Source organism: Schistocerca gregaria, chromosome 6, assembly GCF_023897955.1.
Source record: "Schistocerca gregaria isolate iqSchGreg1 chromosome 6, iqSchGreg1.2, whole genome shotgun sequence".
NCBI classification, from domain to species: domain Eukaryota; kingdom Metazoa; phylum Arthropoda; class Insecta; order Orthoptera; family Acrididae; genus Schistocerca; species Schistocerca gregaria.
In genome coordinates, this window is record NC_064925.1 from 577,240,193 (window position 1) to 577,253,911 (window position 13,719).

Sequence of the window (13,719 nt, forward strand, 5' to 3'; positions counted from 1 at the left end):
TGCTTGAAGACTCTCAACTTTACAGGTTGTACAACTAAAAGAATGTCACCTGTGGAATGTGGGAGGCTTTTGGTGAGGCTGCATGCGATTATGATCTATTAACTGACTATCTTAACCATAAATTCATAAATTATTCATAGGAGGGGGGTACCTGTAGGTACTGTAACACATTGAAATGGAAGGGAGAAACGGTATGTGTTGCTCTGGTGCCAAAATCTCACATCCAGTACTAGATGAGGCAGAGAAACACTTAAGAGCTCTACTACTGTATAAATGTGATAAATTGAGACATTTTTTAAATATAATTAGAAAGTGTAATGCATGTTCTCAGACTCTACATACAGCAAAATAATAGAAGCATGTTCATTATCCATACTGGCACTGTATACATTTGTAACATACTTCTCTACATCATTATATAACAGAGATCTCATAAAATTATCAGCTTTCTTACTCACCATCACTCATCATGATGAAACATACCGAGCAAAGCAGTGGGTAACAGCTATTACTACATAATGTTAAAAACCAACAGATTTTAAGCTTTTTTTGCCTGTGAATGAAAAGTGACAATTATCATATTAAATCAGATTAGCACACAGCTATGGTTAATTATCTGCTCCATGCATAATGCTTGTAGTAGCTTTTGGCCACAGGCATTATTTTTGAGGAAATACTGAATTTTATCTTAAGCCTGTGTTGGGATGAGTCATTTTATAATGTTATTAAAATTGAACATTTGAATGAGAAGAGTGGCTATACTAATTACAGTGAGAAATTTTTCAGTTAGTAAGGGATTGACTGTCATGAGGACAGCTGAGTGAATAAAGCTGAAGTAAGGGTGTATCATTCTCAAAGGTTTAGTACAAAGTAGTTCTTTGTTCTTATGATACAGATTGCATTTTGTTGTGTATACTGTTTTGCAGATATTCTGTGTGTACTGATATGTGGTTTGAAAGAAGTTACTTTGAAAGTATAGGAGTAAACACTAGTTACAGTAAACGGAGTGTAAGCCTTAAATGGGAATAAAGGTTTTGAACAGTTTTTCACTTAATACTGCAGATTACAGGAATCTATATCTATATTCATACTCCGACTGTGAAGTGCATGGCAGAGGGTACTTAACTGCATTACTGGTTATTGGGGGTTTTTTCCCATTACATTAATACATGGAGCATGGGAAGAGAGACTGCTTAAATGACTCTGTGCATGCTGTAATTAGTCTGGTCTTGTTCTCAAAATCCCTACATGTGTAATATGTAGACAGTTGTAGTATACTTAGTCATCATTTAAAATTGGCTCTTTAAACTTTGTAAGAAGGCTTTCTTGGGTTAGTTCGTGTCTATCTTCAAATGTCTCCCCCAGTCAGTCAGTCCCCCCCTCCCCCCCACCTGTCTCCAGAATCCCTGTGAACAATCTCCTATGGATCAAACCACTCGTGATGCCCTTCTTTGTATATGTGCAATATCCTCTGTTAGTTCTATTTGGTATGGGTACCACACACTTAAGCAATATTCAAGGATGGATCACATGAGTGATTTGGAAGAATCTAGTTTGTAGGCTGATATTTCTGTCCTATTGTATCAATGAACCCAATTTTGCCACCTGCTTTACATACAATACTTTTTTTTTTAAGTGCACAATCTTTTTAGAGGCAAATGTTAGATGTGTACTATATTTTCACTGTTGTGTAGTGATACTGGTGTCTTTGTAGGAATCACTGTAACTGATGAGTCATGGAATACAAGGTGTCCCACATAAAACCAGTACACCTCACGTACTGCTCAATCACCTGCTGTCTCAAAAGTTGGGTACCCTCCATTTTATCGGAAAGTTGAGTGCATCTGTGTGTTGACGCATCAGCTGTTGCAAGAAGCTGGTGTTGATGAGTTGTTACAGAAATGCAGCTGTTGACATTAGAACATTGAATTTATATTGTGGAGTGTTACACAAAGACAGGTTCCATAAGGATTGTGAAGAAATGTTTCAATCAAAGTATCCTGGTAGGAAACCTGCATGACCAGCACTATTGAAGATCTGTACAAGGGATAGAGGGCTGTACGATCGATTCAGAAAGTGCAGAGGAATAGTCAACCGAAAGTGAGGACCCCTGAAACTATAGACGGAATTCCCATGGACATTACAAGAATTCCCCACAAGATGTGTAAGGAGTTTATTGCAGCAGGTTGGTGTACCTCGTACGTTGTGTCATCATGTACTAAAAGATACGAAATTAAAAGCTTGTCATGGGAGTGTGCTGCAAGAGTTGAAATTTGAGGATCAAGGAAAAGATTATTAGTACGATGCACCAAAGTAGCTGCTTATAATAACTAATGTTTATTTCCGACAGACTGTTTCAGCATTTGTTGCCATTGTCAAGTATGTCTAGGCTGATGTGACATCCATATTATGTCACTAGTGAACTGTCTTATAGCTGTCACTGTTTTGCCAGGTGGTAATTTCCACAAATATATTAAAAATACTATGTTAATTATGGTTGGGTAGTTCTGTTGATAATCATGTCATTATCTGGCACATCAGATGAAGCTCGGTTACACAAACTCCCAGGATTGCAGATAATAGTCACACGACAGTCCACATATTCTGCGTGAACAACCTTTTCTCTTGGAGAAGACAGGTGTTTTGTGTGTGTTGTCTGGCATGTGCATTATTGGCTCCATATTTATCATTTGTACCTTAAACAGTGCTAGCTGACTAGAGATATTTGATCCTTTCTATGCTCAGTTAACAGATGCAGAGAAGCTGTAAGCAGTATTCCAAGAAGATGGAGGAACCACTCGTACATCCAACCAGAGTATGGCCCACATCACCAATGTTATCCTTGAAGACAGATTTGTCAGTAGAGGCCACTGGCCCCAAAGTCCCCGGACTTAAGATAGTGTGATTTTTATTTATATGGCACACTAAAAGGAAAAGTATATGCTGACAATCCTCACACAATAGACAATCTTAATGAAATGTTACTAGATAAATTAACATCATCACACCTGCAGAATTACAGCGTGTTGCTGTCAGTATTATAGGAAGTCAGTGATGCCTGAATGCCCATGGCTATGACTTCTACCATCTCTTATAAATAGGTAACTATAAGACTTTGTAATATTACTATCATCTATTCTTTTCGGTTAGTTCATTGATGCTTGAATCTCAGATGTGAGATGTACTGGTTTTATGTGGGACACCCTGTAGTTATGAAGTGAAGAAGTAGCACTTCATTCAGATGTGCCACCTTGGTTGAGTAATTCATGAAACATTTAGTCACACAATATATAATGGTGTAATACCAAAGATGCCATGTAGAGATCCTGTACTCTGTAACTATGAAATGTTGGGTGGAGACTGTCATTATGCTGTTACATTGTGTACACAGTTTAAACAGACACTGACAGAAAAAAAGTCACAGCATCAAAAAATAATTAATGTAGAGTAATGCAGTTTTGAAAATAAATTTGTCTACGTAACATATTTAAGAGATTAACATTGCAAGATCCCAGGTTAATGTAAGCAGGAGGTGAGCTATTGCAAATGTGAAATGCTGGTACACGAGTAACTGGTGTAAACTGCAAAATATTGAATGCAGGCATGCAAACACACATACATATGTCATATAGGTTTTGGATGTCAGTTCGTGAGATGGATTTCCATGCGTGCTGCACTGGGTCGGTCAGTACTGGGACAGTTAATGCTGGTTGTAGGTGACACTGGAGTTGTTATCTGGTGATGTCCCGTACGTGCTCAATCGGAGACAGATCTGGTGATGGAGCAGGCCAAGGTATCATGTCAATAATAGTCTGCAGAGCATGCTGGGTTACAACAATGGCATGTGGGTGAGTGTTATCCTGTTGGAAAACATCCCCTGGAATGCTGTTTTTGAATGGCAGCACAACAGTTTGAATCACCAGACTGACAAACAAACTTGTGGTGAGGCTGCATGGGACAACCACGAGAGCCGTCCTGCTGTCGTACAAAATTGCACCCTAGACCACAACTCCATTTGTAGGTCCAGTTTGTGTAGCACACACGCAGGCAGGTTGCAGGCCCTCAGCTGGTTTCCTCCTAAAATGCCTGGCCATCGCTGGCACCCAGACAAAACCAGCCTTCATCAGAAAGTGCAAGTGACCTCCAGTGATCTCTCTCTTGACAACAGAAGTCACAAATTCCAGCGGTCTGGGGTCAGTAGAATGCACACTACAGGGCATGTGGCTCCCAGATTGTGAGCTATTTTGCCTGCGTTATTTCTTTATTTCTTTGTTGATTGTCCTCGGTGTCGACATACTGACTGAAAAAATAGGGGGTAGACATGCAGTACTGTCTACTGTAAATGATGTTGCTGACAGATGCACAGTTGTGTTTCACAATCTCATACTTTCACTTTTCACAACCCCCCCCCCCCCAATAATAATACACAGTTATATTTGGCCAGTACACTATTGTTCTAACTTTTGATAAGCCTCTTAATGGTTAGCTGGTGAATATCCACATATTGCTACAGTAGTTTCCTGTTGAAATATCAACGTGCAGTAAAAACGTAACCACATAATTCACAGTTCTTGAAGAATAAACAGGTACATATGGAAACAGACAATGTCATTGTTTTCGCACACGATCTATTGGTGTAACACTTATTTCACTGTTCAGTTGATGTGTTGTTGTTCTAACTAACACAGGTTCCTCATCTGAAACTCGGCCGTGGACTGTCTGTCTCATGACCAAAAATTGGGCCCTTATATATCATCACAATAATATGTGCTGAAACTACACATTGTTCCAAGTTTAATTTACAGAAATTACAATTAAAACTTAACTCATTAAATAAACTGAATACATCAAAAAATTGGTTCTTTTAAACAGATTCTTGTACTACAAGAGTTAGGTTGAATTATTTGCTTAAATCACGAAATTGACAAATACAAGTATGCAAACAATAATTTTGACAAAACTGAAAAGTACTTGGGGATTAATTAAGGGCTGCCTTTGCTAAGATGTTTTTGAATAGAGCTAAATATATATATATAAAATAGAAAGAAACTTCCACATGGGAAAAATATGTTAAAAACAAAGATTCCAAGACTTACCAAGCGGGAAAGCGCCGGCAGACAGGCACATGAACAAAACACACAAACACACACACAGAATTACAAGCTTTCACAACCAATGGTTGCTTCATCAGGAAAGAGGGAAGGAGAGGGAAAGACAAAAGGATGTGGGTTTTAAGGGCGAGGGTAAGGAGTCATTCCAATCCCGGGAGCGGAAAGACTTACCTTAGGGGGAAAAAGGATAGGTATATACTCGTGCACACACACACGTTTGTGTGTTATTCCATTGTGCATGTCTACCGGCGCTTTCCCGCTTACCAAGCGCCGGTAGATAGGCCATCCTTCATGAAATCCTCCCCACTCCACCAAGAGTGTCTTTCCGCCGTGCACCTAACCTTCGTAACTTCTTGGTTCATCCCTATGAAATCCCCAAACCACCTTCCCTACCCTCTGGCTCCTACCCTTGCAACTGCCCCTGGTGTAAAACCTGTCCTATGCACCCTCCCACCACCACCTACTCCAGTCCTGTAACCCGGAAGGTGTACACGATCAAAGGGAGAGCCACATGTGAAAGCACCCACGTGATTTACCATCTGACCTGCCTGCACTGTGACGCTTTCTATGTGGGAATGACCAGCAACAAACTGTCCATTCGCATGAATGGACACAGGCAGACAGTGTTTGTTGGTAATGAGGATCACCCTGTGGCTAAACATGCCTTGATGCACGGCCAGCACATCTTGGCACAGTGTTACACCGTCCGAGTTATCTGGATACTTCCCACCAACACCAACCTATCCGAACTCCGGAGATGGGAACTCGCCCTTCAGTATATCCTCTCTTCTCGATATCTGCCAGGCCTCAACCTCCGCTAATTTCAAGTTGCCGCCGCTCATACCTCACCTGTCTTTCAACAACTTCTTTGCCTCTGTACTTCCGCCTCGACTGAAATCTCTGCCCTTACTCTTTGTCTTTAAATATGTCTGCTTGTGTCTGTGTATGTGCGGATGGATATGTGTGTGTGTGTGTGTGTGTGTGTGTGTGTGTGTGTGTGTGTGTGTGTGCGAGTGTACACCTGTCCTTTTTTTCCCCTAAGGGAAGTCTTTCCGCTCCCGGGATTGGAATGACTCCTTACCCTTTCCCTTAAAACCCACATCCTTTCATTTTTCCCTCTCCTTCCCTCTTTCCTGACGAAGCAACTGCCAGTTGCAAAAGCTCGTAATTCTGTGTGTGTGTTTGTGTGTTTTGTTCATGTGCCTGTCTGCCGGCGCTTTCCCGCTTGGTAAGTCTTGGAATCTTTGTTTTTAATATATTTTTCCCATGTGGAAGTTTCTTTCTATTTTATTTACATCATCGTTAATTTGAACCCAACAATTACGTTTGTTATTGTCTCTGTTGCATTTCGAAATCTTCTCTATCGTCTTACTTTCTCTTTTCGTTTGTACAAGAAGTTCCACTTTGTATTCATCTTCCATTTTTCCGTAATCTACCATACATTTTATCCTGCCTAATTATACTCAATAATACGTAATTTACTTCCAAACCATAACCTAAAACTTTCAACGCTTTCAACATAACCGCTGCTATAAAATCCATTGTTCCAAGTTTACAAACATTTCGTGTAAACTCGTGAATACTATTTCACAGCTTCAGTTCCTTTCACCTATTACACAACCATCTCAGTTTTTTCCCAACAACTTTCGTTTTATTTCCATTCCCGTTTTTCCCACAAAACCGATCATTTTTTAGCAGATTCCCACAAGTTTACACGTTATTATTTCTTCATCAAACAATTGTTAGCCTCACTATCATAACCTGCCAGTACATAACCAGTCCTTTGAATACATTTACACACATATTCTTCGAGATTTTATTCGAAAATTGTTTTCGAATTTAATTTTTTCGCAAATTATTTTTTCGAAACTTTTTTCGAAAAAAAATTTTTTTCGAAATTTTCTTGTATTTCCCCACCCTTTAACGTGATCTGGAGACAACATAACTACCCAACCTTTGCACCCATTGTTGCTCACCAACCTAAGTTCAGCACATGATCAACATAGCTCATCTCAAACCAACACTTTTTCGACTTTTTTCACACCTTTATCTCTCCCTAAATAAATCTCTCTTTACTTTCACTTTAACCTCATATTACCCTTTCCACCTACTAATACCATGTCAACCTCACAACATCCCTACAACGACCCCATTAAATTTTATTTACACTCCCTCCGCAAACATGCCTTCACCCTAGCCAGATTACGCTCCCATATTTTATTTACTCAGGCTTGTCTGACATTTGGCATTACTCCCAAAGGCCTCACACTTAAAGTTCCCATCTCTGGCTGCAATCCTTCTTTCCATCAGTCCTTATACCAGTCCCAAACAGCACAATCCATAGCCCTGACCCGCCTAATCCTTCACCTATACATCGACTCGGCCAATGAACACACCCGTCAACTCCTATCTCAAATCAAAGTCCTCAATCTTTCCTCTCCCACATCCACACCGGCTGTACATAGCATCCTCCTACAGGCCAACCGCAAATTAGAACAACATGCCACCCTCCACCTCAAAAAACTATCCAATCTCCTGGTTTCCCACCTTCGGAAAGGCAACTCACTCACCCTCCACAACCTTTCCAACAAACCTCAACCTCCTCTCATTGCACACAGACCCAGTCTCTCCCATCTACTCAATCTCCCACTTCCAGCTCCACTCCCCCCAACACCTCAAAATTTTAGTCAACACAATCTGAAACCACAACACCCCAATTCAGTAGTTAACCTTTCCTCCAAACCCCTCTCCCAATCCGAAACCTCTGTCCTATCCAAAGGCCTCACCTTCAGCCCCACTCCCAGGTTCAACCAAACTGCCCTTGTCAAGGATTTACTGTCCTACACTCGTAGTCTCTGCTGGAAATATCACTTTGCCACGAAGAAAAACAATCCTGATCCCACTCCTAATGATCCAACTCCCCAAGACACTATCCAAATTGAACCCTGCCTGCAACAGTTCCGTCCTCCATCACAGTGGGACCCACCTCCTCTTCCTCAAAATCACCCTCTCCAAACCTTCCAGGAATTTCTCACTTCCAGCCTTGCCTCTCAATCTTTCTTGAAAAACCTTAATCCTACTCCCAACATCACCTCAGCCGAATCCCAGGCTATCCGTGATCTGAAAGCTGACCGATCCATCATCATTCTTCCAGCTGACAAGGGTTCCATGACCGTGGTACTTGATCGTCGGGAGTATGTGGCTGAGGGACTGCGTCAGCCCTCAGACAACTCTACATACAAAGTTTGCCAAGGTAATCCCATTCCTGATGTCCAGGCGGAGCTTCAAGGAATCCTCAGAACCTTAGGTCTCCTACAAAATCTTTCACCTGACTCCATCAAACTCCTCACCCCATCGACACCTCGCACTCCTACCTTCTACCTACTTCCTAAAATTCACAAACCCAAACATCCTGGCCGCCCCATTGTAGCTGGTTACCAAGCCCCCACAGAACGTATCTCTGCCTACGTAGATCAACACCTTCAACCCATTACATGCAATCTCCCATCCTTCATCAAAGACACCAACCACTTTCTCGAACGCCTGGAATCCGTACCCAGTCTGTTACCCCCGGAAACCATCCTTGTAACCATTGATGCCACTTCCCTATACACGAATATCCCGCATGTCCAGGGCCTCGCTGCAATGGAGCACTTCCTTTCACGCCGATCACCTGCCACCCTACCTAAAACCTCTTTCCTCGTCACCTTAGCCAGCTTCATCCTGACCCACAACTTCTTCACTTTTGAAGGCCAGACATACCAACAATTAAAGGGAACAGCCATGGGTACCAGGATGGCCCCCTCGTATGCCAACCTATTTATGGGTCGCTTAGAGGAAGCCTTCTTGGTTACCCAAGCCTGCCAACCCAAAGTTTGGTACAGATTTATTGATGACATCTTCATGATCTGGACTCACAGTGAAGAACAACTCCAGAATTTCCTCTCCAACCTCAACTCCTTTGGTTCCATCAGATTCACCTGGTCCTACTCCAAATCCCATGCCACTTTCCTAGACGTTGACCTCCATCTGTCAAATGGCCAGCTGCACACATGCGTCCACATCAAACCCACCAACAAGCAACAGTACCTCCATTATGACAGCTGCCACCCATTCCATATCAAATGGTCCCTTCCCTACAGCCTAGGCCTTCGTGGCAAACGAATCTGCTCCAGTCCTGAATCCCTCGACCATTACACCAACAACCTGAAAACAGCTTTCGCATCCCGCAACTACCCTCCCAACCTGGTACAGAAGCAGATAACCAGAGCCACTTCCTCATCCCCTCAAACCCAGAACCTCTCACAGAAGAACCCCAAAAGTGCCCCACTTGTGACAGAATACTTCCCGGGACTGGATCAGACCTTGAATGTGGCTCTCCAGCAGGGATACGACTTCCTAAAATCCTGCCCCGAAATGAGATCCATCCTTCATGAAATCCTCCCCACTCCACCAAGAGTGTCTTTCCGCCGTGCACCTAACCTTCGTAACCTCTTGGTTCATCCCTATGAAATCCCCAAACCACCTTCCCTACCCTCTGGCTCCTACCCTTGCAACTGCCCCCGGTGTAAAACCTGTCCTATGCACCCTCCCACCACCACCTACTCCAGTCCTGTAACCCGGAAGGTGTACACGATCAAAGGGAGAGCCACATGTGAAAGCACCCACGTGATTTACCAACTGACCTGCCTGCACTCTGACGCTTTCTATGTGGGAATGAATGGACACAGGCAGACAGTGTTTGTTGGTAATGAGGATCACCCTGTGGCTAAACATGCCTTGATGCACGGCCAGCACATCTTGGCACAGTGTTACACCGTCCGAGTTATCTGGATACTTCCCACCAACACCAACCTATCCGAACTCCAGAGATGGGAACTCGCCCTTCAGTATATCCTCTCTTCTCGATATCCGCCAGGCCTCAACCTCCGCTAATTTCAAGTTGCCGCCGCTCATACCTCACCTGTCTTTCAACAACTTCTTTGCCTCTGTACTTCCGCCTCGACTGACATCTCTGCCCTTACTCTTTGTCTTTAAATATGTCTGCTTGTGTCTGTGTATGTGCCGATGGATGTGTGTGTGTGTGTGTGTGTGTGTGTGTGTGTGTGTGTGTGTGTGTGTGTGTGTGTGTGTGTGTGTGCGCGCGCGAGTGTACACCTGTCCTTTTTTTCCCCTAAGGGAAGTCTTTCCGCTCCCGGGATTGGAATGACTCCTTACCCTCTCCCTTAAAACCCACATCCTTTCATTTTTCCCTCTCCTTCCCTCTTTCCTGACGAAGCAACTGCCAGTTGCGAAAGCTCGTAATTCTGTGTGTGTGTTTGTGTGTTTTGTTCATGTGCCTGTCTGCCGGCGCTTTCCCGCCTGGTAAGTCTTGGAATCTTTGTTTTTAATATATTTTTCCCATGTGGAAGTTTCTTTCTATTTTATTTACATCATTATTAATTTGAACCCAACAATTACGTTTGTTATTGTCTCTGTTGCATTTCGAAATCTTCTCTTTCGTCTTACTTTCTCTTTTCGTTTGTACAAGAAGTTCCACTTTGTATTCATCTTCCATTTTTCCGTAATCTACCATACATTTTATCCTGCCTAATTATACTCAATAATACGTAATTTACTTCCAAACCATAACCTAAAACTTTCAACGCTTTCAACATAACCGCTGCTATAAAATCCATTGTTCCAAGTTTACAAACATTTCGTGTAAACTCGTGAATACTATTTCACAGCTTCAGTTCCTTTCACCCATTACACAACCATCTCAGTTTTTTTCCAACAACTTTCGTTTTATTTCCATTCCCATTTTTCCCACAAAACCGATCATTTTTTAGCAGATTCCCACAGGTTTACACGTTATTATTTCTTCATCAAACAATTATTAGCCTCACTATCATAACCTGCCAGTACATAACCAGTCCTTTGAATACATTTACACACATATTCTTCGAGATTTTATTCGAAAATTGTTTTCGAATTTTATTTTTTCGCAAATTATTTTTTCGAAACTTTTTTCGAAAAAAAGAAATTTTCGAAATTTTCTTGAATTTCCCCACCCTTTAACATGATCTGGAGACAACATAACTACCCAACCTTTGCACCCATTGTTGTTCACCAACCCAAGTTCAGCACATGATCAACATAGCTCATCTCAAACCAACACTTTTTCGACTTTTTTCACACCTTTATCTCTCCCTAAATAAATCTCTCTTTACTTTCACTTTAACCTCATATTACCCTTTCCACCTACTAATACCATGTCAACCTCACAACATCCCTACAACGACCCCATTAAATTTTATTTACACTCCCTCCGCAAACATGCCTTCACCCTAGCCAGATTACGTTCCCATATTTTATTTACTCAGGCTTGTCTGACATTTGGCATTACTCCCAAAGGCCTCACACTTAAAGTTCCCATCTCTGGCTGCAATCCTTCTTTCCATCAGTCCTTATACCAGTTCCATACAGCACAATCCATAGCCCTCACCCGCCTAATCCTTCCCCTATACATCGACTCGGCCAATGAACACACCCGTCAACTCCTATCCCAAATCAAAGTCCTCAATCTTTCCTCTCCCACATCCACACCGGCTGTACATAGCATCCTCCTACAGGCCAACCGCAAATTAGAACAACATGCCACCCTCCACCTCAAAAAACTATCCAATCTCCTGGTTTCCCACCTCCGGAAAGGCAACTCACTCACCCTCCACAACCTTTCCAACAAACCTCAACCTCCTCTCATTGCACACAGACCCAGTCTCTCCCATCTACTCAGTCTCCCACTTCCAGCTCCACTCCCGCCAACACCTCAAAATTCTAGTCAACTCAATCTGAAACCACAACACCCCAATTCAGTAGTTAACCTTTCCTCCAAACCCCTCTCCTATCCGAAACCTATGTCCTATCCAAAGGCCTCACTTTCAGCCCCACTCGCAGGTTCAACCAAACTGCCCTTGTCAAGGATTTACTGTCCTACACTCGTAGTCTCTGCTGGAAATATCACTTTGCCACGAAGAAAAACAATCCTGATCCCACTCCTAATGATCCAACTCCCCAAGACACTATCCAAATTGAACCCTGCCTGCAACAGTTCCGTCCTCCATCACAGCGGGACCCACCTCCTCTTCCTCAAAATCACCCTCTCCAAACCTTCCAGGAATTTCTCACTTCCAGCCTTGCCTCTCAATCTTTCTTGAAAAACCTTAATCCTACTCCCAACATCACCACAGCTGAATCCCAGGCTATCCGTGATCTGAAAGCTGACCGATCCATCATCATTCTTCCGGCTGACAAGGGTTCCACGACCGTGGTACTTGATCGTCGGGAGTATGTGGCTGAGGGACTGCGTCAGCTTTCAGACAACTCTACATACAAAGTTTGCCGAGGTAATCCCATTCCTGATGTCCAGGCGGAGCTTCAAGGAATCCTCAGAACCTTAGGTCCCCTACAAAACCTTTCACCTGACTCCATCAAACTCCTCACCCCACCGACACCTCGCACTCCTACCTTCTACCTACTTCCTAAAATTCACAAACCCAAACATCCTGGCCGCCCCATTGTAGCTGGTTACCAAGCCCCCACAGAACGTATCTCTGCCTACGTAGATCAACACCTTCAACCCATTACATGCAATCTCCCATCCTTCATCAAAGACACCAACCACTTTCTCGAACGCCTGGAATCCGTACCCAGTCTGTTACCCCCGGAAACCATCCTTGTAACCATTGATGCCACTTCCCTATATACGAATATCCCGCACGTCCAGGGCCTAGCTGCAATGGAGCACTTCCTTTCACGCCGATCACCTGCTACCCTACCTAAAACCTCTTTCCTCGTCACCTTAGCCAGCTTCATCCTGACCCACAACTTCTTCACTTTTGAAGGCCAGACATACCAACAATTAAAGGGAACAGCCATGGGTACCAGGATGGCCCCCTCGTATGCCAACCTATTTATGGGTCGCTTAGAGGAAGCCTTCTTGGTTACCCAAGCCTGCCAACCCAAAGTTTGGTACAGATTTATTGATGACATCTTCATGATCTGGACTCACAGTGAAGAACAACTCCAGAATTTCCTCTCCAACCTCAACTCCTTTGGTTCCATCAGATTCACCTGGTCCTACTCCAAATCCCATGCCACTTTCCTAGACGTTGACCTCCACCTGTCCAATGGCCAGCTGCACACATGCGTCCACATCAAACCCACCAACAAGCAACAGTACCTCCATTATGACAGCTGCCACCCATTCCATATCAAACGGTCCCTTCCCTACAGCCTAGGCCTTCGTGGCAAACGAATCTGCTCCAGTCCTGAATCCCTCGACCATTACACCAACAACCTGAAAACAGCTTTCGTATCCCACAACTACCCTCCCAACCTGGTACAGAAGCAGATAACCAGAGCCACTTCCTCATCCCCTCAAACCCAGAACCTCTCACAGAAGAACCCCAAAAGTGCCCCACTTGTGACAGAATACTTCCCGGGACTGGATCAGACCTTGAATGTGGCTCTCCAGCAGGGATACGACTTCCTAAAATCCTGCCCCGAAATGAGATCCATCCTTCATGAAATCCTCCCCACTCCACCAAGAGTGTCTTTCCGCCGT